General features: G+C 38.2%; 1 long non-coding RNA gene across 2 annotated transcripts; it reads left to right on the top strand.

Annotated features, from left to right (window-relative positions):
* LOC122455447 lies at positions 1–23,992 on the top strand. 2 transcript variants are annotated; one of them, XR_006273657.1, is made up of 3 exons: positions 1–53; positions 22,865–22,987; positions 23,786–23,992. It is a non-coding gene; the product is annotated as an uncharacterized LOC122455447 (long non-coding RNA). The 2 variants fall into 2 exon arrangements; XR_006273658.1 differs by lacking the exon at positions 1–53 and adding an exon at positions 20,743–20,785.
* The last annotated feature ends 2,518 nt before the right edge of the window (positions 23,993–26,510 follow it).

Here is a 26,510-nt window from a genome sequence, read left to right as displayed (position 1 = left end):
GAATGAAACTGCATCATATCCAGTGCATCCAGATCCCACGGTATCATGGATGGGTAAGTTTTGCCCCTGTATATCAGATGTACAAAATGATCTCAGTCTGGCTTCTAAATTTGCCCACCTAAAATTTATGTTTCTAGGTTTTCCTTAAGAAAAGAGTAGCCAGTTAGCTACTCACACAAAGCATAAACTCAAGGTGAAAATAACTCTCAGAGGTCATTCCTTTTGTGTGGTTTGTGTGTGTGCTTGAACTCTGCTTTCACCTTTCCTCTCCAACACACAAATCCTACTTTTCCTGATAGTTCTAGAGGAAACCTCTCCCGTATATTCATAAGTGTCTGTGGCATAATATAAAAAGATTTTACTGAGAAAGGTTCCTGTCACAGGTTTTTTTTGTTGTTGTTGTTGTTGTTTGACTGATTATCCTTATGTGACATGCCATCCCTCCAAGCTAATTTTCAAAGGATGTGTTATGGGCCTCTGTTGATTTTGCCCTAGCAGTGCTGAAAGTCACTTTCTTAGATCCTCTCTTTATGAAAGGGAGCTTGTTCTGACTGTGACCTTTGTATGAAGCCTTTGTTTATTTGACTTTTTTTCTTCCATGTCTGGAGTTCAGTTGTTCCAGGTTGTGGTCATACAATCCATCAGCAAAAGGAGGGCTCTCACAGTCTGCAATGGCATTTCTTCTGAAGACTACACAATTAGAAAATTTCAAGTAGATTGTGTCACATCACGCCAGGGCCGTTGACAGCTGTCATTCAGGAACAAATTTTCTGAGAGAAAGAAAGGCATAACAGAGACAATACAGTCTTTATTATTTGTATTTAATTATGCTCCGGTGGGAAATAATGGCTGTAGTCTGCCTTCTTTTTTGTGTGTGCAACTTTGAGGCTTTTAATGATATACACATTTCTAATGCCTTAAAACAGTTTCCTGCTTGATCCCAGTTTTGCAGCCTCAGGATAAACTCTACAATTCTCCAGTATTAATTTAGACAGTTGCAATTTCCTATCTAAATAACTAGTCTACATGTGATAAAAGTTTTTTAATAAACTACATATACAGTAAATAATTAAAGTTTCTGTTAAATCAATAATATTGATCTAGACTCCACTTGAAATCAAATTGTGAACTAGAGATTTCTGTTGACTGGGAGTTCTATGACTTGGAATGACGCAATTGACATTTTATTTTTTTATTTGTCAGATATTGAATTTTTAATAATTGTAAGATTTCTTCTTGTTTAAACATTCATGGGAGTTGAACAATGAAAAAAATTTAGATATTTTTGACAGTTCAATCATTTTAATATGCACTTTGGGGGAAAAAACAAATTAAGAAGCAAAGCTTACTTATGCTGTGTAGGAAAACAGAGTTTCAGTTCTGAGAGCATAAGTAAATTGACACTGGACCACAGTATGTCATATTTGCCTGGACTTTGATTCTTGGCATACTATTCAAGATAACAAATTACAATACAGAAATATGCATTGCTATTTTCCAGTTGTAGTTTCAGTTGTAGACAAGATCCTGGCACTGCTGTATCTCTCATTGTAAAATTGTTCCCAAGAGGAAATGACATTTAATTGTAGGCTAAAATTACCTGATCCTGATCTGATATGTTGGATGGCTCTGCAAACCTGAATATCTTCTTTTATAATTTTTTTGAAGATTTAGTGACTATAACATTTTGTTTATTAGCATGAAAATGACAGCTTTGTCTCTCCATGACCAAGGCATTATTTAACATCCAGAAATATCTGGCTACCTTATATTGTAGCAGAACAAGTTCACATGCCTGTAGGAGTTCCCACTTTTGGACGGCTTTTTCCCTTGCCAGAAGTGTGGCAGATGATTAATGGTGTGCATAAAGTTAATGAGCCAGCTGAAAATTTCATATATGAAGTCAGCTGAAAGTTGCATGACTCCACTAGCAAATAAAGGCTTGTCTTCTATAGCCAGTGGAAGTCTATCTGATGCGAGGTCACTGATCCAGTCACCTTATTCTTGGGCTTGTTGAATAAAATACAGTTGTGAACATTAGCAGTTTTCATTAAACACTAAATATTTTTTCAACAAGCTGTCAAAAATGAGTAATATTTGAGAGTATACTTCTGGAGAGATATGCAGAAAAAATGCATAGGCACAGGGGACTAATCTTGCTCCCAATGAAAATTAATGGCAACATTTTCTGTGTACTTTTTGAGCCCTGGATTACTCTGGCTTCCAAAGGTGTTAGCCAGTTTGATGACCCTACTGGAGGGAAAATGTCTAAATATATTTTATCCCAAATCCACACTATTGCTTCAACAGGTGATGGACAGTATTCAACTTCAAACATTTGGGGGAAAGTGAAGAGTGAATAATATTCTGACCTTCTTCTGCTCCCAGAGGCTACTACACCCTTCTTGGCTTCTTGCCAGACTTGTAATCCAGGGCAGGATGCCAGGGCTTACTCGCCCCCCTAGATACCCTACTTGTCCTTACCCAATGCCCTTTCTCTCTACGGAGTGACTATAGCCTCATCCCTACAACCCCTCTTGCTCTCAATTTCCTGGCTTTATACAAGCCCAGCCTGCCCCTGCCCAGCTGGGCTTCATCTCCAGTTCAACTCTGTCAATCCCTAACCCTCCTCCATGTGCAGCCTATAAAGTTAATTATAACCTGGTCAGGCCTTGTGTGGGATGGACTCCCCAACACATCAATTCTGCAAACATTTACTTCTGGCTGTAGTACTTAGCATGTTAAGTCTTCCTAACAAAGCTTCTGTGTGTGTATGTGTGTGTGTAAACAGCTGGCAATATTATTTGTAGATATATTTCTCGTGTGTGTTTGCACACACACACACACACACACACACACACACACACATATATAGATACATAGAAAGTATACAGAGAGCACAGCATTGAATTAAACAATACGATTCTTAAAGTTATAGATATCTATACCATATAAAAATTGCCTAAATAATATACAGAACATACATGATGTATCAGAATGACACCACGGTGGAACATTTCTTTAATACTTATACATAGCAATCACTTTGACAAGGCACAGGGCCAGTACTAATCAAATATATAGAGGCTAAGAACAGGAAATAGGACTGAACAGTTGTTCAAGAAGCACCTTAAGGTGATGGAATGGTTCTACAGGTTAGAATATAACAGAAGTAATGGCACCATTATGCTGTTCTATTAAAGACATAAAAGTACAGTAGCCACTGTAAAACAGCATAATGTAGTCTGGCTTTATACTCCATGGCTTTACTCAACAATTACATTAAAAGCCATACTTCATGAAAAAAAAAGTATTTTTTGTGCTGCAGTTGCAACAAACAGATACTTTGCACTTCAAACCCCTTCCTTACAAGAATCTCCTAAAGCTTTATAAACACAAATGCTTTAAGTCTCACGGTATCCCTACCACTTAAGGACATTGTTTCGTTTTACAGATGAGGAAACTGAGGCACGGGAAAATTGAGACCAAACATTTTCAAACTTGAGTGGCTAAAGTTTACACACCAAAAATCATAATTCAGCACTAAACTAACTGGCCCATTTCCAGAGCTGCTCATTACTTTCACTTCTCAAAGAACTTTTGTTGTAGAGGAGGTAAATCAGAGACTCCTATTTTAACTGGCTCATGAAACTAGAAAACAACAAAATGTGAAGGTGACATATGTAAAGCTGAAAAAGGGTTTTTATTTTATTTTTATTTTATTTTATTACATAATTTGTGGACCTCATTGCCACATAATATTATTGAAGTTGAGAGCTTAGCAGCGTTCAAAAGGGGATTAGATGCTGATATGAATGAGAAATAACAATATATTAAATAATAATATTAGATAGCAGAGGATAAAAATATCTGCATGACATAAACCCTCATACCTGATGTTATCAGTTGCTGACTGGATGGGTCTACAAGAAGACTTTCACTATGGGGAAGTTATGTCACAATTTTCCATTATGAGGGTTTGTGCACCTTCCTCTGAAGCACTTAGTATTTATCACTATGAGGATGGAATAGATGGACTGTGGCATTTTTAATGTACTTGTGGTCTAACAGTTGGATTTCTTTGACATGCTCTTTGGACAAGACTTTTTGCTTGTAAGGTTCTGTATCCCATTAGGATCCAACAACACCCTTAAGTTTGGCATGATTTCCCAGTTTCCCTTTGACTAGGATTTAGTCACATCAATCTTGAATATGATTTTTCTTTGTCTGGTATTTCAGACTCTACACATATCTGGATGTGCTTTGGAGACAAACTGCACATTGGATTACTTAAATTAGAAACAGGAAAGCCATGGACAGAACTCACTTCCTAATGTGACTTTTTAAATTGTTCCTTCATGGCTAGACATATTTGGGAACATTATAACTTATAACATAGGAAATAAAGGGTAGAAATACATTTTCAGACTGGAGAGAGTTAAATAGTGGTGTCCCCCAGGTGTCTGTACTGGGACCAGATTGTTCAACATATTCATAAATGATCTAGAAAAAGGAATGAACAGTGAGGTGGCAACATTTGCAGATGATATAAAACTATTCAGGATAGTTAAGTCCAACACAGACTACGAAGAGCTACAAAGGGATCTCACAAAACTGGATGATTGGGCGACAAAAAGGAAGATGAAATTCAATGTTGATAAATGCAAAGTAATGCACATTGGAAAACATAATCTCAACTATACATATAAAAGGATGGGGTCTAAATTAGCTTTTACCACTCAAGAAAGAGATCTTGGAATCATTGTGGAGAGTTCTCTGAAAACATCCACTCAATGTGCAGTGCCAGTTAAAAAAGTGAACAGAATGATGGGAATCATTAAGAAATGGATTGATAATAAGACTGAAAATATCATATTGTCTCTATATAAATCCATGGTATGTTCACATCTTGAATACTGCGTGCAGATGTGTCTCCCCATCTCAAAAAAGATATATTTGAATTGGAAAAGGTACAGAAAAGGGCAAAAATTGATTAGGGGTATGGAACGGCTGCTGTATGAGGACAGATTACTAAATCTGGGACAGTTCAGCTTGGAAACGAGATGACGAAGGGGGGATATGATAGAGATCTATAAAATCATGACTGGTGTGGAGAAAGTAAATAAGGAAATGCTATTTACTCCTTCTCATAACACAAGAACTGGGGTCACCAAATGAAATTAATAGGCAGTAGGTTTAAAACAAACAAAATGAAGTATTTCTTCACACAATGCACAGTCAACCTGTAGAGCTCTTTGCCAGAGGAGGTTGTGAAGGCCAAGACTATAACAAGGTTCAAAAAGAAGTAGATAAGTTTGTAGAGGATAGATCCATCAATGGCTATTAGCCAGGATGGGCAGGGATGCAAATCCATTTTCTGAAGTGTCCCTAGCCTCTATTTGCCAGAAGCTGGGATGAGAGACAGGGGATGGATCACTTGATGATTACTTGTTCTGTTCATTTCCTCTGGTACCTAGCACTGGCCACTGTTGGAAGACACATACTGGGCTAGATGAGCCATTGGCCTGACCCAGTATGGCCATTCTTATGTTATTGTGTTCTTATATACACATGGAGGGATGGATCTAGAGTGGAAATCAGTACAACATTATGATTTCAGTACAACATTATGTCAATCTCATTCAGAATTCTATCTTTAATTAGGATGTATGCACTGGGATACAAATTTAGGCACATACACTTGCCACGATACACAGTGGACTGCCCACTGATGTTAGCAGGAGGATTGCAAGGAGATCAAGGGGAAAATATCACTTTTACATAGTAACAAAACATGTTGTTATTTATAATTTCTTCAATACCTTATTGTCATAGGCATAGTTCAGTGAGAAAACCCACTTACCCCTATGAGAGCACTTTGTTTCTCTTCCCTTCCCAAACTCCTTTCCCTATTTCTCTGCCCCTTCCTCATTTTTGGGAGTGTTCTTTTTTCTTTCCTTTGTGTTCATTTCCCTTTAGCAACTGAATCCAGTTCTGAACCCATTGTTCTTCACTCCTACCCCATTCCATCCACTGAAATGGTCTGTGATTAAATGGTTAATATTGACACTATTGGTCAAGTATAATCACTGGGCTTTAAAATTGATATTCCAATGAGATTATTAAGGGAGGTCACACCTCTTGAGTCATTGTTTCAGGCTATCACTGCATCACTTATTCTTGCTTCACATTTGGAAGGTTGCTCCTACAGCCACAAGTGCTAAAAACTTTTTTTAAAATGAAATTTTAGATTAGAAAAACATGACTATGTCATGCCAGTCACATAAATCCATCATCTGAGCTGGATCTGGCATGCAGACCATACGTATGACAACTTGACCTAGAAGTTAAAGTAAAAGCTTTTGAGAATACATTGGAAGGTCTCCTTAACATCTACCCTAAGAGCATGATTTTGCAGTCTTCATGTGGACAAAACTCCTATTGATTCTATTGAGAGTTCCATTCAGCTTGACTGAAGACTGGAGCATAGCAAGTTTTTAGTGAAGTTACAATTGTTTTAATTTCAGAATTTGAGGAAGAAAAGGAATTCAAAAATAATTTCTTTTTCCTTTAAAAAAATATGAAAACACTTTATAGCCCAAGGAAGAAATTTCAATAATACAATAAGAGTTGCCTTATGTTCCTCTGAGTATAAGGCTGTATCATGATAGGGGGAAAAAGATATAAAAGAAGTAAGTTTGATTTTTCCCCTCCTTAATATCTCTGAACTATAATATCACTGGACCATGGTTCCACAAGGCTGTCTGTCCTTGAGCTCCTTCTTTTCACTCTTTACACCTTACTGCTGGGTAATCTTATCTGCAAATACAAACTCAACTACCATCTCTATGAGGACTGATCTATCTCTCTACTCACGCCCTGTTACCTTCTGTCAAACTAAAATCTCTAGCTTCTCTCTGACATCTCCTTGTGGATGTCTAGCCAGCCTCTCAAGCTCAACATGGCTAAAACAGGACTCTTAATCTCCCCCCATATAAACTCTCCTATTTTCTAGATCACTGTGGGCAATACCACAATCCTGCCTGTCATTCAGGCCCATAACCTGGGCATCCTCTTTGACTCGGACCTTTCTTTAGGTCCTCACATACAGGTTGTATCTAATTCTTGCAGTTTCTTTCTGGATAACATCTCTTTTCTCTCCATCCACACAATTCAAATGCTTGCCTAGGCTCTGATCATCTCATGTCTCCATTACTGTAACATCCTTCTCTCTGGCGTTGACCAATGCAATTCTGACCTACTTATATCCATTCAGAATTCTGCTACATAGTCTCATTATTTTCTTGTACTCACCCATCTTTCTGTCTGTATCCATCCATTGTCTTTTATCTTTAGATTGTAAGCTCTTTGGAGCATCCTTGATCTTTTTGCTCCCTGTGAATCACCTAGCACAATGGCATCCTGGTCTATCACTCGGTGCTATGATAATCATCAATCATCCTCATCAAAAGCAATTCTTATCAGTAACCATTGTATGAAACGTAGACTAATTCATCTTTCCCAATGAATTTTGATAGTTCCATTAGTACCTAAAGTCCCATTTCTGTCAGGGAGTGCACTTTGTGGAGTTTCTTGAAATATAAGAGTCTTAGGTCCTCCTTTGTGCAAGGGTTATGGGCCAAATGCTTTTCTTTATTTCATTACATGAGGACAGAAAATGTATGTTAATTGTGTGACATTTAGCTGAGAAGTGTACATGAAGGGAGGGAGAAGTGATGTGGCATGCTGCCCCATTCCCCAAACTGGAGAAGGCCCTGTGAAGCATGGCCTCTTTGGACATTTATGGGCCATAGAGCATCAAATCTAGACAAGTCTGCATGGTCCCAAACTAAACCACCACAGTTCAAGTGTAAGTTTCCCACATCATTAACTGTCTGCACTGTTAATCCCCGATTTGATTCTAAGCCCTTGGAGAAAGTAGAACTGCAAAGTCTGACCATAGGTAAAATGAGTATGTGAACTAGTTCCTAACAGAAACATGGCTACTAGCTGGTCATGCTGTCAGAGGGAGGGGGAACACATAGGACAGCATGAGGGTTAGCAGAAGCACTGCTGTGATGTTCCTGAAATCTGCGGAGTTGGGGCTAGGTTTTCCAATGGACCTCTGGTATCACACCCTCTCTAAATGCCTTTCTTGTATGTTGTGAGCATTAAGGAAATGGATTTTATGTGAATAGATTATTTTAAATTTTAACCAGTTAGTATATGCTCACAAAGTACTGATATTGACAAGATACAGTTAGCTTCAGTGCTTTTTTGCATAGGAGAGGATGTGTGCTTAAAAAACCCACAAAGAGTTCCTCAGTTAATGGATTTCTCCAACTGAAACCACAATTTCATCCAGACAGACTGACTTTTTTAGGTTGTTGAGCTGCTGAGTACTACAATCTCATGTCATCCCCTCTGGAGCGCTTTTATTAATATTTGGTCAGTTTATTTGTAGAAATCTGAGGTTCATCCACTTGGATTTGGGTCCATGAGGGTATTACGTTGCTGAGCAAGACTATTATAGTTCATGGTCTGGTATTTAGACTTACCACCCCTATTGTATAGGGGTGTATGTTCATTTTGCTTGTTAAATATACATAGCTTCTAAGAATGTCATAATTCATATTTAAAAACAATATGACTGTATGTGTATGTATACATACACACAAGGGCGCCGACTTCTTCTTTACCCAGGGGGTGCTAGACCCACTCCAACCCTTTCTCCCAGGCCTCACCCCTGCCCTGCCTCTTCCTGCTCTTCCCTGCTCCTCCCCCTCCCGTCCAGTGCCTCCTGCACACCGCGGAACAGGTGATCTTGGCAGGCGGGAGGCACTGGGAGGGAGAGGGAGGAGTTGATCAGTGGGGCTGCCAGTGGGCGAGAGGCCCTGGGGGGCGGAGGGGAGGAGGGGGACAAAGTTAGTTGCACAAAGTTTGGATGAGAGTGTTCCATATAAATTTGTCTTTTTCTTTATTGATGCTGAATTCAAATTTTAAAAATTGCTCCTAGGCCTGTCTTCCTCTATTACAACTTTCCTTAACTCTTTTCCAGTTCACAGACCCCTCGCTGTAGGCAAAATGCTCCTCTTGGTTATATTGGTATAACTTCTGACTACTAGTGTAACTGAATGCAAAATATTTGGCCATCTGTGCTTAATTCACTTTCTTGGCTCTGAAGACCTAGTTGCTGCTAGGTCTCTCATTCTATTCCCAATTATCTCCTTTTCACACACATTCTCTTTCTGCCTCCAGGCCTCTCTCTCTTCTAGACTGTCTCCCCCAAATTCCATTTTCTAATCCATATCCCCATCACCATTACCAGTCTCTACCAGTCCTCATAGGACTGCATTTTCCACAATAGTGTGCTGAGAACACAAAGCATCAGGGAAAGTAATTAGTGGGGCTCTCACACGTGAAGCAGCATTCTGGCAGCACAGACGAAATAGTTAACTCTCATGCCACACAATTTAAAGGAGTCAGATCAAAGAACAGAACCTTTCAAGCCAGTAATTTGCATAATTAAATTGCAAAACCACAATATTCAAGTGGACATGAAATATATTCAAATGCAATTCTTTGTCCCAAAAATAAAGGTTCAGAAATATCTACTAAAATTGCGGGGATATTGCAGGTCTGGAGGACTGAGGTGCATTGGCCCTCTGTGGAGACATTTGCACAGAATCACAACAAATACTATTACATTTTAACTTGTGAGTTATGCTTCCAATGAAATAGAATACATTATACAGCTGAGTTGAATTACAAACAGAACATATGAAAAACAACTCATAAAGAGCATGTAGGTATAAACATAGTTAAAGCACACAGAGACTGCACTAAAGCAGCACACTGATCTGTCTTACTTTTCTTTGACTTGTCTAACTTTGACTGTAAGCTCTTTAGATCAAGGAAAACAAATATGTTATTACAGTAATATATCCAAGGCCCTGATGAAGATCAGTGCATTACCGTGCTGAGTACTGTACAAGGATAGATAAATGTCCTTGCTCCGAAGAAGTTATAACATAAATGGGGAGAAGACATGATATTTGGGTGAATAAGAACAAGAGGAGGGTGGGAGGAGTGGACAATAGAAGAATTTGGAGGAAACTCCTCAAGCCACAAAATGAACTTAGCATGGTTCTCCCATCCCACAAGGATCCTACCCATGTTAAAGGATTTTTATTACCCTTTATTTATGGTTTTCAGTTCATTTTCAATCCTAATGACAATATTTCTCTACAAGGCAATTTGGATTAATGTTTTCAAGTAAGATTTCATGAGATACATTATGCAATGTTTTACTAAAGAATCCAAATATGTGATGTCTACTGAGTTCCCTTCATCAACTTATAATTGAGTCTTTATTAAATGCTAACAATCAGCTCAGTGCTACATCAGGCATATAATGCTAAAAGACGGTCCCTGATCTGAGGAGACAGGAATGACAAGATTCTATTCTAAACAGCAATCAGATGTGCCCAGCAAGTTTATTTTTTTCAACTCTAGATGGGTTATCTCTCATGATTCTTAATAGGATTTTTGCTCCTAAAGCACTTCAGTAGTTTTGAAAATCCCACCTCTAGATAGTTAGTGCTAACAATACCTGGGAATTTTTGTTGTTGTTGATAGCTATGGACATCTGGAAAATTCCTATAGAATTTAATGTGGATGAATACACATAGTAAGGTTCTATAGAAGTTACTCCAAAAACGTATAGAACAGATAATACCTTTTTTTATGATTTGAACAATCCTAAAGAAATCTATAGCAATCTATTGTCATTATCTATTAAATTCATAGGCCTTTTTTCCACATAGTGAGATACTGGAAAACACATCCCACAACAAAGTTATAATGTTTAAGATGAACTAAACTTTATAGATAAGACTGTTCAGTGTATAATCTTCCAAAAATTGATATCTTTTCTCTTTGACTATCTATATCTTTGATTTGATGAAACATTTTAATTTGTGTAATTGCAGATCTCATTTTCTGTTAGTTCTCGTAATAACTGTATAGTCTTATTAATTCACATACATACCAGAAGCAGCGACCTCTCTGTTGGAGAGCTCTCTGCTGGAATGAAGGTATGCATAACCAACACAATTATGAAAGACTATCTTTGTTTACAGAAATGCTTTGTTGTCTGATCATGGTTTGCAAATGTTTATGTTAATATTTAAGAATTTTAATAGGAAATGGTAATCTTTTTGGAAACATTTGGAGTAACCATGGCATTTTGCATTTGATCTTATTAAGAACTAGGCTAATTCTTAGCAAGGCATGCTTCAGAGTAACTCTATAGTTCCGGGGTTTTTCACTTCATGTGCTGTGTAATAGACCCATAAGGTATATAGGATAGACCTTTAATACAGATATGATAATAAACTGCACACATTTGTACAAAAACATTGCTTTTACAATGCACACAATGGTTTGTTTAGCTTATTTAATCATGGATTATTATTGCTATTTTTAAACTTGAGTAACTATTTGGTGTCTCAAATTTGTTCAAAGAAAAGGTCAGGGTGTATACTGAAAGATGGAATGTAATGAGGAAATAATTTCATTTTTACAAAATGACAATTTCTTTTTTGGAAATATAACCCCTTTCTGGATCCAAGAGTTACTGTAGAAAATAGGTCAATGATTCTCAAACTGTGATCCATGAACTATTTGTCTACAGTGCAACTAACTTCAGGTGTAAAAAAATAAAAAATAAATGTGCAACATTGTGAGCAAAGCTGGTGCCCAGAAAAAGGGAGTTTGCTCATTGTATTGTAGCTAAGTGTCTAGTGAAGGCATTTCAGGAAGTATAGTACAGTATCCTACTTAAGTACTTGTGTTTTCATACTTGGCTTGATGTTTGCAATCCCACGGTTACAAAATGAAATAGCTGCCAGAATTGTTGGGAAGTCAGGGCTATCGCATGACAAAGGAAACCAAACAAAACTCATTCTCACTATAGATCTCCACCTACCAAAGTGTACATGTGGCAGGATCCCTAGAATTATGGGACAACACAACAAATGAGATTGGCCCATTGAGTTTATAAACAATGAGAGCTTTCAGGTCAACTGTGATGGGGTATACAAACACCACACTGGAGAGCAAGGTGTTAAGGAACAGCTCGGGGCCAAGGTGTCCTTGCCCAATCACACCTGAAAATCCTCCACAAGTAGGATGTTAGGTTAAAAGGGAAAGCCAGCAGTGGAAGGGAGCTGTCAGCTGCTCCAACCTCTGAGGGGAAGTGCTACCCAGGAGATGATTGCCTAAGACGTGACAACACAAACCTGAGTATACCTACAAAAGCTAGGCAGAGGAGTGATTGTGCAGGTTAAAGACTTTATTTGAGACTCTTTGTTTTACTGTGTGTGGAAAAGAAAACTTGTATAGCAAGTGGTTCATGGGGGTGGCTGCTTAGCACCGCAAAGGGCAGAGTGTAGCTGTCCATCACTGGGCTCTGGACTGAAGCCTAATGGAGGGCGCCCAGGCTCCCCTACCACTCCAAGATGTGAAAACAACAGGAGTGTTCACCTTGGTGGAAAACCCAGCTGGGGAAGACCCTGACCATTTAAGGGTCTAGAACCCCATAGTTCCCAAGCTAAAGGAAAGGACTGGAAACCCTTGAGGGGCTGCTAAAGGACAGAATGGTATTTGCCATGGGGAGATGACTGGCCCCATCTGTGCCTGACCACTAGGCAGCACTGTTGGTGGTGGTTCACCTTCTACACCAACTTTTCATCCAGCGCTTTTAAAACAAACATCAGAGACTTGAATTTTTCCCAAGTGGACCTAGGGACATTACTTTACCAGCAACTGAATCTCTGATAGCCAAGTGGTACCCTGTATCCCCCTTTTTTTAAAAAACGTTTACCAAGTAAGTGAAAATACAGAGGTCCTTTTTGCTTATGTAAAATAAAATGACTGATACCATTGAAAACACAGTATATTAGAATAACTAGAATAAACTGTAAGATTATATATAATGTACTTTTTTAGAAATTGTACTGGAATGTTTTTCTTTTTGTATGCTATGGTTGTCATTGTTACATAGCACACTGCCTATGCTTCCTGCACAATTTTACTGAAGCATGAACAAACAACTGGAGACTTGATAAACAAAGATCAGATGGATATCAAGGGAGTGGATTAAAATATCCAAGCCAAATGGACTATAAATATTTTAATGAGGATATTTTATATAAGTGTTATATTCAATAACCTTTAGGCTTGTTTTGATTTCTATTTTACCTTTTATGGTTACAAAAAGAAATTCCTTTGATTCTTGAACAATAAATTTAATAAAACTTGGCGTTTATATGCATATTTCAATGTTCACTGAGATTGTCAGCAGTAAGAGCTAATCTTCTTTATGTAGTAGGGTGCTGAGTAGGCTTAAACGTCCTTTGCCTCCAGAATGCAATGTAATTATAAGACATGATTACAACTGATTATAATCAATCATCATAGTCTTAAGTGTAATTTATATTGCTGCAGCTGTGGTTAGATTAAATCTTCACATAAAATACAATTTCCACTAGATATGGGAAATTATTTGAACAAACCCAAATACAGTAAATTCATAATGCCATAAATACAGAGTAAATGGTGCCAATTACATAATAGTTTAGGGCTCTGTTTACCACAAAATAAGTTTTCCCCCCCACAGAGCCTATTCTTGATCAGAGAAACAAAATTGTCATCTTGCGGTGGTGACAGAATAATCTTTCTGGCCTTCTGAGCTGTTCCTCATATAATAGACAATAAAGTCATCAGAACTGCAAAAGACATTCTTAGTAAGAGTACTTGGGGAAAAGTAATGGAAACTTAACTGCTGGGTTCTGCTCTTGGTTTTTCTACTTACTCACTGTGCAGCCTTGTTCAAACCACTTACCCTCTTTCTGTTCCAATTACCACAGCTGAAAAGTGGCAATGATAATACTTGCCTTCCCCATAGGGGTGGGTTAAGGGTTTGTCATAAATATAAAGGGAAGGGAAAACACCTTTAAAATCCCTCCTGGCCAGAGGAAAAACCCTTTCACCTGTAAATGGTTAAGAAGCTAGGATAACCTCGCTGGCACCTGACCAAAATGACCAATGAGGAGACAAGATACTTTCAAAGCTGGAGGCGGGGAGAAACAAAGGTTCTCTCTGTCTGTGTGATGCTTTTGCCGGGAACAGAAAAGGAATGGAGCCTTAGAACTTAGAACTGTCCTGTTCCCCTGCAGAAAATATCAGGCATGTGTTTGAGTCTAGTGTGGTGTTAAATGACCTCCCTGTCAAATAACCATATTCACCACTGGTCCTCTTCAGCCTAACCCTTAGGATGCAGCCAACCTCTGAATCCTCCTTCAGGTCAACATCATGAAACAAAACATTCAGATTTGGGCAGAAATGAAACATTTGTTTTAATTTTGCCAGTGGAAAATTCTGTCAAAATATATCTTCTGCAATGGAAAATTTGGATTTTGCAAAGCTTCATTTTATGACAGTAAAAAAAAATTTGAATTTTTGCAACCGGCCCTAATGTTTACCACTGTGGCATGGCAGTAGCTGCTGCATAATTAAAACAATATGATATCTCTAGAAGGGCAGTTTGGCTACCTTAACTGAATTTTTGTACTTGCCTAAGTTTAGGTTTCCTGTATTTTTTAACTTTAACTTTGACTTTCCTGGGTTATTAATGAAAAACAATTCTTGAAACATAACATACATTCAAGCTACTGCTATGTGACTGAACCCTTAAATGCTTCATGTTTATAAAGGCACATACAAGATAATTTAGTTACATTTAATTAATAATCAAGAAACTGAGCTTATTTATTATTATATTTCTCTTAGCTGAGGACCACAGTGAATTAGTACTGTAGGCAAAAATCAAATATTTATGAAAAACAGGTAATTTTTAAAGATATCCATTGACATTGCATCTGTAGATAATGCATTTTACTGCCTCTAGACGTCTATCATGGATCTCCTTCTTTTCACATAAATTTTTCTCTTACTGCTGTAGTTTATGAGTTTCATCTTCAATGTAAATCCCTGTGCTACTGCATAATTTTGTTTTAAATGTAAATGGTCAGTCTTAAATAGTAAAGCTGTCTGTAGCAGTCATCAGACTCATAAATTCTAGTTTTGTATCAGCTTAGGCCCCTATCCTATAGTAGACTCAGAAAGAACAGAGCTCCATTAACTTCAAGGGGGCCCTGCACAAACACAGAGGTCTGTGTGCACACAAATTGCAAGATCAGGGCTTTATACTGCTACACACAATAGATTTCTCTTTGAGATTTATATATTGTAATGAGAGATGAAGAGCTCATTCCCTAATGGTATTTCAAAGTCAGTTAGAGTATTGTCCTGAGTGCCATTAATTTTATGATCATTCACCTCATGGTATGATAATTTTTTTAATAATTCAAACCTAAATATTTTTGAACCTGCCATTTTTAACCCCAGATGCCTGGGTATGTTTATTTTTAATTTAACTAAACTGTACCAAATATGGCATAATTTCAACTTTTAAAGTTGAATGTTCTTCAGATTTCCAGTTATAAAAGTTGTTTTTCTTACTCAGTAATGAGCTTGTATTCTCGCCAAGCAGCTGCATATGCCAGCTGCCAGAGTTACTCTTCACACAAGTTTTCTGTTAGCTGAGTTTAAATTACTTTAGGTACAGAAAAATCTATTTCTACTGCTTTATAAAGAGAGGTCAGTGTAATGTCAGCCAATAAGTAGTAGCCTTATTAGAGTTATATGAGACTATGTTGTTGTTGTTTTTTTAAAAGTTTTGTACTTTTAATGTATATGGCTTGTATACTTTGATAATAGTCTATGCATAGCAAAACTTAATCATTTATTTCAAAATTGTTCATTTTCTTTACATGGTCATTTTCTACATACCATCCTGGTATTGATTGCATAGATCATCTAACACCACAATCTTGGCAGTATCTACAGTCTTCTCTATTTGCAGTGATCTGGAAATACTGAAAATAGAGATGAGGTAGCAATTCAGCAAAGCATGCTGAAGCACACAAAATCTTACAACATTTGAGGCACATGTTTAAGCAATGGGACTTCAACGTGTGTTTACGAGCCAGATTTTCAAAGAGATTTAGATACCTAAAGATGCAGATAGCTGCCTAATGGCACTTAAAAGGACATAAATCGATGTGAGTTTGGAACCTAACCTGCATGGACACTTTTGCTTATCAGCATCTTTAGGCTCTTAAGTACCTTAAAAACCTGGCCCTAAGTGCTTTGCTAAATAAGAACAGACTGCTAAATTGGGGCCTAAATGAATAATTTGAAATTTTATTCCAATATTCAAAATTATTGTATGAAATTAATGCCAAAAATTATTCAGTAAATCTATTTGTGAATTATTTAGCCAGTTTTATAAACTGGATAAATAACTTTAAAAATATTCAGAGAAAAATTATCTTTAAAATATCACAAAAGTCATTCAATTTTTGGACAAATGTAACCCAACCAGCTATAACCACAAATACGATGATATTATTTGTTAGATGCAAAAAGGTATTGAAAAGTTTTTAAAGGTGACCCCAGTGGTTTCTGGAAATTTTGTTTTTGTTCCAAGGTCATTAATAAAAATATTGAATAAGACTGGTCACAAGACTGATTCTTGAGAACCCCACTAGTAACCTCTATCTAGTCCAGCTGTCCCCCAACTTTTTAGGGTCATGCTCCCCCTTACTTATGAGCTAGGGCCAGGAGCAGAGCCGTGGCTCCAGAAGGGGAAGGGTGGGTGTGGAAGGTGGTAAGGGGGCCAAAGCTGGGGCCACCGCTGGGGGTGGGGCCAAGGCTGGGAGCAGGGCTGCGGCCAGGAGCCAAGGCTGGGGGCAGGAGCGGAGCCACAGGTGCTCTGCGGTGAGGGCCAGCAGCCAGCCTTGCAGCCAGGTGCGGCCTTCCCCCAGCCTTGGCCCCGGGCCAGGAATGGAGCTGAGGCCAATGGCCGAACTGGGAGCTGGCGCAGGGCCAGGAGTGGAGCTGCACCAAGGCTGGGGGACTGGGGACTGAGCCAAGTGCAGGGCCGGGAGCTGGGGATGCAGCTGGGGGGCAGGACCAGAGCAGAACTGTGAGCGGGGAGGGGCTGGGTAGCGATCTTTCCCTGCCCCCATGGGGGCTGACCCACGCCCTGCCGCACCCCACCAGATGTTCCTCCATGCCCACTACGGGGGAGCGCCCCACACTTTGGGACCTCTGATCTAGTCCAATGATTCACCTTTCAGCACAACCTGCTACCTTCTCGCCTTTAGCTAATTCCTTATCCGCATGACAATGTTTGTACTTATCCCCATCTTCCCCAATTTAACTCATAATTTCCCATGTGCCACAGTGTCAAATACTTTACTGAAGTCCAGGTATATTAGATCTACTGCATTTCCCTTATCTAAAAAAACCAGTTATTTTCTCAAAGAAGGAAATGAAGTTAGTTTGGCATGAAACCCATGCTGCATTTCATTCCTTTACCATTTACCTCTATGAATCTAATTATTCTTTCCTTCACAATTTTTTTTCTAAAACTTTGCACACTACTGTGGTCAGACTAACAGGACTGTAATTTCCCGGATCATCTCTCCCCCCTCACCCGGCCGCTTCTTAAATATAGGTATGACATTAGCTATTATCCAGTCTTAAGGTACTACCCCCAAATAGACAGATTTATTACAAATCCCTGCTACTGGACTCATGTGCCAGCAAATTTATGTGACAGTTATTTCAATATTCTGGGGTGGAAGATATCTGGCCCCTGTAGTTGAGTGCATTAAGCTCTTTCATTTTTTCTTCCACCTCAGATGATGCTGTTTCCATTTCTAGACAGTTATTTCCATCAGACATATTGCCTTTATGCACATGCTCTATATTGCCATCATAACTGAAAACTGAAGCAAAGTATGCATTTAGCATTTGGGCCACACCTAAATTATCTTTAATCTCCTTTCCATCCACACCACATATTGGCCCAGACTGATTTTCTTTATTTCTCTTTTTATTTATATAACTAAAAAACCTCTTATTTATTTTAATTTTCTTGTCAAGAGCTAATCAGCTTGACTTTAACCAATTCTCACTTTATTCCGACATTTTCTAACCTCCACAATGTAGCTTTATATGTTCATCAGCCCCCTTTTCCATTCTCTACAGGCTCTCTGCTTACTCTTAACCTTTTTGTGGTGTTTATTCATCCAGCTGGGACTGGAGCCTTTCCCTACAAGTTTCTTCCCGTTACTTGGGGTGCAAATTGCAGATAGTTTTTGTATAGTTGAATTGAAGAAATTCCAAGCCTCTTCTGTATTTAAGTCCTTGAACTATTTAGTCCTGCTGACTTTTTTTTTAACTAATTCCCTTAGTTTCCCAAAATCTGCCCTTTTGAAATAAAAAATTATAGTTGACAACCTGGTTTTGATTATCCTTCCATTTAATTTAAACTGAATCAATTCTTGATCTCTAAATCCAAGGCTATTTCCTAGAACCAGCTCTTGCAGGATGTCCTCACTACTTACTAAAGCCACATCTAAAATTGTATCACCTCTCATGGGTTCAGTGATCTGAAGAAGAAAATTATAATCTACCACATCCAGGAATAATTAGGCCCTACCACTATTACTAGTATGTATTCTCCAATCTATATCTGTGAAGTTAAAGTCTCTCATTATGACACAGTTCTCAAAAGGATTTCCTTCTATAATAATATTGAAGAGATTACTATCCATAACAGATTGTTTCATGTTCTCTATGTATATAAATCTCCACACTGTATTTTCCACTGAATGCATCCAATGAAGTGAGCTGTGGCTCACGAAAGCTTATGCTCAAATAAATTTGTTAGTCTCTAAGGTGCCACAAGTACTCCTTTTCTTTTTGCAAATACAGACTAATACAGCTGCTACTCTGAAACCTATCCTTTTATGTGAGTTTGATGGATTTTTTTTTCTGTTTGAAAGAATTATATGTATAATATTATATGCAAATACATTGAATGGCATGTTTACGTAAAATGATATATCATTGTCATTTCACCCAACTACCATCAGTTCAGTATGCAGGATTGTTTTTTTAGTTGCACTTGGTAGAATTATTTCTAATTATGTTAAACAATTAAAAGTTAGGGACTTGATTCACAACTACTCCAGTTTTACATCAGTGTAACTCACTTGAAATCAATGGATCAGAACCTCAGCTGCAGTAAATTCACATAATTCCGGGGTGGTGGAACTGGGTGGACAGGGGGCTAGTGCCAATGGAAATATTGGGCGGGGTGAGAGGCTCTACTCCCACATAATCTTGTGCATGGCCCTCATATGGGGGACCATGCATAGAAGAAAGAATAAGATTCAGAGGGGCTGGAGTGGCCACCATGAAGCCTGGGAGTAGTCTTAGGGCTTGAGCAGCTCTGGCAGAACCCAGGATTGGGCTAGGCAGTAGGAAGTGGGACCCAGAGGGGCTAGAATGGTAGGTAAGACTCTCCTTCCCAGCCTGGAGCCAGCTGATCCACCCCCAACAGAGTCTCAGTAACTCTCATTCTCAGTACCTCTCCAATCTCTGCCCCACACCTGCTTTTTGCAGAGAGCTTCCCCCGTCCCCTATTAAGCTATTAACTTTAATGGAGCTATGCTGAAACATAACACTATCACCAGTGAAACCAATGGAGTTACACTGCCTTAAAACTAGAGCAATGCAATAGTGACTCATACACCAAGATTTAAAACTTTGGCTAGCTCAGCAATAATCAACTTGACTGAGATTAGGTGTATTGCTGTGAACAAGAGACTCCAAAAAATGCTTTGGTTAAAAAAATATTCCAATGTGATACTGATGCCGTAGCAGCAGCAGTCCAGACACAATGTGTGGGAATCTCTTGGAGCTTTCATCCCCTCTGCCCAGTGAAGCGGAGCAGGATGATTTAGGCCATTGTTGTTTGCTTTCAAATTACTTCCGTATTCCGTAAAATTAGAAGTCAGCTTTCCAATTACTCTTTAAACTTGCTTCCTCCGATAGTGTGTTAGTCAGCATTTCAAGGCATATTATTAAAGACATTAATATCAAGTAGAAAACTGATGAGGTATCAGATAAAAGGATACTTGTATATTTGTGATGGAAATGCAAAATATGATGGCATTAGAAGCTGAAATAGCAAAATAATATGGCAGAAGAGCTGACAGTAGAACCAGCATGCAGATGATGTAGTAAAATATATTATTCCCAAGTTTCCTAATATTAAAGAACTATGTCACCATATCCTTCTATATGTGAATACATATGGGGACCAGATTCTTAGCTACAGCTCATATTATATATTCCTAGCAGTCATATCTATCTGTGAATGTAATACACATTTCAACTTAAATTCAGTTTTATTTATTGAAATGCTAATAATTCTTTCTTGCAAACATGCTAACATTACATAAGCAAAGAGAAATGCAGTATTATGCATTTCCTATAACTGCTTTAATTGTCCTATGTCTTAAATTTACATAGAAATCTGAATAATTTTGTATAAGGAGGTCAAATTATGTTGAAGACAATGTCTTACAGTAAAATGTTAAATGCAAAGCAAATATTCAACTGTGTATTAATCTAGAAAACACTGATCTTTTCTCCATATGACAAATAACATTACATTATTGTATGTAATATAGTGTTGCTGTTTTTTGCAGAACATAATGAATCATGGAACATAACCTAAATCTTCACTGCCATTGTGTTGGAATTAAAGTACTCTCTGCCATTTGCACCATGACAGCCAGTGAGTGCATTATTTGCAGAGCAAATAGCTCTAAATCCTTGAACCATAAGATTGAATGAAAACAGAATTAAAATGTGGTTGTGGGACATATTACATTTCCTAAGGAAATAATGCCATTTCTACATATAGTTCAAAATGGAGAATGCCAGGGTGGTGGTTTGTCTATCTTACACATTTTTTGATTAGTGGTGGCAAGCCTGTCGTACCTTGTTTCATAAGCACAAATGGGGAGATGATGGGCACTGCTAATTAAAATCACAAAAGAGCTTTCCATTTCATTGCTGGCTTCTTACAGTTCAGCTAAGTGTGGCAGTCATACTTAAACTTGTCAGTCCAAAGTGTTTGACAAAACAATCATATTCATTAGTCTTAGGGAGTAATGAAGGAATGTGCACTGCACATTTATGATTAAAGATTATTATTTATTTGTTAACTGTCAACAATGTGTGTCATACTGTGACAGACATGAATTAAGAACAATTCCTGCCTCAAAATGTTAACAAGCTAAAACACAGACACTGATGAGACTAGACAGCATGGGCACCCAGAGAAAGATATTAACTGATCCTTTTTCCTCTCTCACTCGCTCTTTCTCTCTCTCTCCTTCCTTTAGTTCTCCCTACTCTAAAATGTTGTGGAGTGGAAATTCACTAATTGTTAAAAAAAAATCAAAGGTATATTTCAAGCCAGCAGTAAAGTATTTGTTACAAAAACAGCAGCTTTGCCATTCCTGATTGCAATTAGCAGCAATGAGCTTTCTCTACAAAGTATGTCAAAAAAGCATTGCTTTTATTTCTATCCTTTCCAGCCCCTAGTATTTGTTAACAACAATTAAACAATTGAAGCATAGCAATTCCCTCCCCGCTCCCCCCCATCCCTGACTGCAGAAGTCATAAGGATATATGACCTGATTCTTGGTCTATTTCTCTTCGTTTGTACCAAAAATATTAAAAATGTCTCTAATATTTTGGGTTAGGTTTTTATTTTTTATTTTTACTTCCATGGTATGAGTCATATTCTGCCCTTAACTACACAAATGCAACTTCCTTGACTCCATATGGGGCTGCCTGATGTAGCTAAGTTCAGATCTTCATCCAAGTGATTTACTATGAGATAGATTTGAGGAGGCATATTGACTGCAATGGATCTAGAGCTAGGATGACTTATACATGCTAAGGAATTGGTCCTATGTATCTTAGTTTATTCTATACAGTGCTTGTATTTCTTCCTGGAGAGCACCTGGCATTTTCCCACAGGGGAAGTAGATCTGGCCTTTTTGCCCTACCCCCCACAGAAAAGCCCTGCCCCAAATTTAGCAGATCCGTAAGGAGCTGCATAGGTACTTGAAGATCTGTTGGAGGCCATGAATACACCATCCTGTGCACTATACACTGTGTATTCCTGCAATTCTTGGCGGCCCATGGCCCCTTGGTTTCAGTTGTACCTGCTATCCCAGGTGAATGAGGTGTTATGAGGAACAGATAATGCAGTTTGAGATTATGCAATATTTTCTGACTAATTTCGAGAGGATTATATGCTTCCCCCATACAATCTCCACCTAATCTCCATCACCTCCTACAGAATAGAACCTGAATGATACAGCGAGATCTCTGGATAGTTTGGTTGGAGAAAGGCTGATAGTGTTGCGGAGGCAGCTTGAACTCCCACTGCTCACCCCTCCTCACCCCTTCATGGGCAAATCTATGGAGCATGATCCAAGCCATTGATAAGAAGATAGTGATAAAACTAATGTGCAAGTGACAATAAGCATTATGCTCAAGACTGGAAATGAAATATTAGTGAAGCAAAACTAGACAATATTTCTCTCTATGATTCCTAGCAGCTTTTCTCTATTGAAGCCCACAGCTTCTCTCTAGAAAGACACATACAGCTGTCTTTTATAATGTCAGTGCCAGCTCTACTTCATGGCTGCCAGTGTAGGATATGGATGAGAATGCTCAGGGCAGCTATGCCCCAAGATTGAATCGTTTTACAGCCCGCTGTACTCAGTATTTTCAGAGAGCTAAATTATTTTCAGAAAGGCTTCATGTTAACTCTTGGTATTAATGCTTCATTTAGGACTATTGGAAATCTACAATGGGAGTGGAAATCCCAGCACAAGAGTTTATTTTAATTCTGTGACAGCCATCTGAAGAGATTTCTTCTCAGCTGCCTTTTCCTCTGAGATTGAACAGCAGCAAGGTCAGTAATTTTTGGAGGAATAGCATATTCCTGAATCTCAGTGTATCAGGTGAAGGATTTACACTAAGGAGAAATTGCATGATGAGAATGAGATAGGAAGGAAAGGTTTTTGAAGGAAGCTTGTATAATTTAAATCAGTGGTAGGCAAACTGCGGCCCATGGGCCACACATGGCCCATCAGGGTAATCCGCTGGCAGGCTGTGAGACAGTTTGTTTTCATTGACCATCCACAGGCACGGCTAACGGGAGTTGCAGGAAGTGGCTGCCGGCATGTCCCTGCGGCCCATGCTGCTTCCCGCAGCTTCCATTGGGTGGGAACGGCAAACCGCGGCCACTGGCAGCTGAGGGTGGCCATGCCTGAGGACAGTCAATATAAACAAACTGTCTTGCGGCCTGCCAGCGGATTACCCTGATGCGTGGCCCATGGGCCGCAGGTTGCCCACCACTGATTTAAGTAGTTTATGCCTATAGAGTAATCCCATACACAGATTTGGGACTGTTAGAGCCCTTAGTTTAAAGACTGGCATTGCCTGTTGAAAGATGTCAGATGCTGCAGTCATTAATTTAAAAGGGAAAATTGCATTTGAAGATGATAGGGCTAGAGAGAATTTGAATTAACACTTTCCTATTGGTTATTCAAAACGTTACCTGAACCAGCTATAATCAAATCTTCATTTCAGCATTACAGTTAAAGGGCAAGATTCATTTTTTTTAAAGTATGTAGCATTTACACAGGATTCTGCGGGCATGCATTTAAAATGCCTTTACTGATTTGTCTCTTTCCTCCTCCTTTTCCAGCCCCAAGTGGCCATTTCTCTGGCATCCATTGATTGGAAAAGCAGCCTAAAAAGGACAGAATTACAAGAAGGACAAATTTTGTTCCAGTGCACAACATTGTAAAAGGAGATTGCAAAATCAAGGTTTCTAAAGAAACAACTCTTACTTTCTCTCTGGTGTTTAGGGTTTGGAACTATTTGCAGTAGTTATTAACAAGAAATTGAAGATAAGGAGAGAAGAACTCCTATTTTGCACTACTTATAGTAAAGAATTGATTTTTCACGCTTTTCTTTTTTACCTAGTAAAATATTTGGACCATGACAGGCTCTGTTATTCATATGAACCGTTAGTGCTGAATTTTATATTGTGTTACTTTTCAGCACTTTATAACTTACAAAATAAAATTACTTTTTACAAAAGAATACTTAAACCTAAGAGTTGTGTTTCATATACAGTAACTGGAATTCAACAAGATCTGGTCACAAATTAAATTTGCATTTAATGCAGTTTTCATTTGGGTAATCACCTGTACTATCCCTTCTACCCTCACATTCTAAAACATAGTATCTCCCCTTTCCAGGGAATGATAATATAAACCCCAAATCACTGTTTTACTGGCACAATACTGTTGAATTTCTGAAACATCAGAGATGGGCACTGCAGTTCAGTGAGTATTATTCTTTGGTATATGGCTGGTGGGAATTTATAAACAGCAATTCTGAATTTTCCCTCCAGATAATCAGGTCCCTTAGGAGTAAACAGTACTCTGGGCAGCCAGCAACTGCTACAGTAAATTCATATGACTTCCAGAAAATAGGAAAGCCATGTACAGTATCTATCTCTCTTCCCCCGGGCATCAGTAGCAATGCTCCAAGTGAGGTTCCGTAAACTATTTGACTTGGATGTCAATGCTGCTCCATGCTAAAATATGACTAAATGAGTATATAGCTGGAACGGCAAAATGGCTTTTAAAGGAGACAGTTTAAATATTAAAGTTCAGAATAGTTTGCATCTTTTTCCTTAACACTAAAAGGGAGGAGTCACCAGACAAATGAAACAGATACATGGGTTTTAGAGACTAATTCAAACACTAGTCAAGATGGACCCTTGTTACACCTACTACAGGTTGTTTCTAATTTTAAAAGGGCTTCCTGAACTGCAGAATTGAACAGAATGGAACAGAAACATGACCACCATGAAATTCAAATTAATATTAATGTTTGCAATATCTTCCTGGTTCTGGTTCTTAGATTTCTTTTTATTTTAATATTGATATTGCTATGTGAACTAATTTAAATGATTATGAGTTGAGGTTCATCTGGCACACAATAGTAGAAAGGTTTGGGGGTAATTGGTGGTACTCTGCAGATGGCTGTTCTTGGGTAGAACTATGCACCTAAATAGAATGTGGTAAAACTCATTGGTACTCTGTGCACTGGAACTTTCTGATTCTAACCTGACATGATCTTGACCCTGCTATGAGTGACAGAAACTGCTGCAACTGGACCAGCATTAGATTTAAAAAACAAAAGAAAAAATAGATATTTCATGGAAACCACACTGAAAAAGTTTGGAAGAGTGTTTGTTTCTTAAGAGCTCCTGGAACTCATACACACCTTAGGCTACATCCTAGTGTCTTCGAAGTTAATGGCAAGACTCCTATTGATTTTTAAATGGTACCAGTGTTTGACTGCAGTTTGATGAAAGTCTGGTAAATATAAAGCAAATCTATAAATTGCCATTTAGAAACTGTGTAGATGTTGGAAGAAAACAATAAGTAGTCATCCTCTATTCCCCTCTTATTGTTTGTCTTTAAGAGTAAAGTTATGTTACTTGTAATAAAATAAATAAATACACATTAAATGCTGCTACTATTTTGGGGGTTGGTTCCATCCATTTATGCATTTATCAACACTTCTTGTCAAAGCAGACTATTTTAAAAAGTCATGTTGTAAGGACAATGTACATACATCACTCTGGTAAAACATTTTTAACATTTTACACACTGCTATTACTAGTGGTCCAATTGGAAAAATATGACCCTAAAAATATTCCATTTCCTGGAGCTTTGATGCTGTATGAAATCTTTTCACATTGAAGACAGAGAACACCTTTGGTTTTTTTCTTAACCATTACAATCCCCTTGGGTTTTCTTGTATCTGTCTTTTTCTCACTTTTCGTTTCTTTCATCAAATCTCCTTAAAGGCTGTTGTTTTTTATTTTTTTAAGTATCTCTGACCTTCTCTGCCCTGTTCTCTTCATCCTCTTTACTACTTTTTTTTTCTTTTTCATTATTTATTTTTTGTTTTGTTTTCTTGTGGAATCACTTTTTCAATAATACGATGAACTAGAATTACCTTAGAAGTAGCATAGGACTACATTTGGTCCTGGTAAAGGCAAGTGCAACTTCATTAAAGTCAATAGAGTTTTACTCACTTACAATAGCTCTGCATTTGGCCTGCGTCTGACAACAGTAACAACATCACTGTAGGTGCCTGATTTGATCTACCTGACAAACCATCTAAGTGCACAGGAATAAATGAAGAGTGGGTTGGGAATATGGGTACATGGGTAATCAATTATAATAAACTATATTGTGTTTTGCTTAAGGTGCATCCTTGTAGTATGTTGGGAGTGATGGTAGCCACACTGTAGTGAGTTTTGCACAAGGAAAACTGAGTCTGTCTCAGTTCTTTTAGCCTCTCTCTCTCACTCACCAGCCTGGCCAGCTCTGCATCACTTTCCT

The sequence above is a fragment of the Dermochelys coriacea genome, chromosome 8, assembly GCF_009764565.3.
Source record: "Dermochelys coriacea isolate rDerCor1 chromosome 8, rDerCor1.pri.v4, whole genome shotgun sequence".
In the NCBI taxonomy this organism is placed as follows: domain Eukaryota; kingdom Metazoa; phylum Chordata; order Testudines; family Dermochelyidae; genus Dermochelys; species Dermochelys coriacea.
Note: the sequence above shows the minus strand (reverse complement) of the source record. Positions and strands in the feature narration are given on the sequence as shown.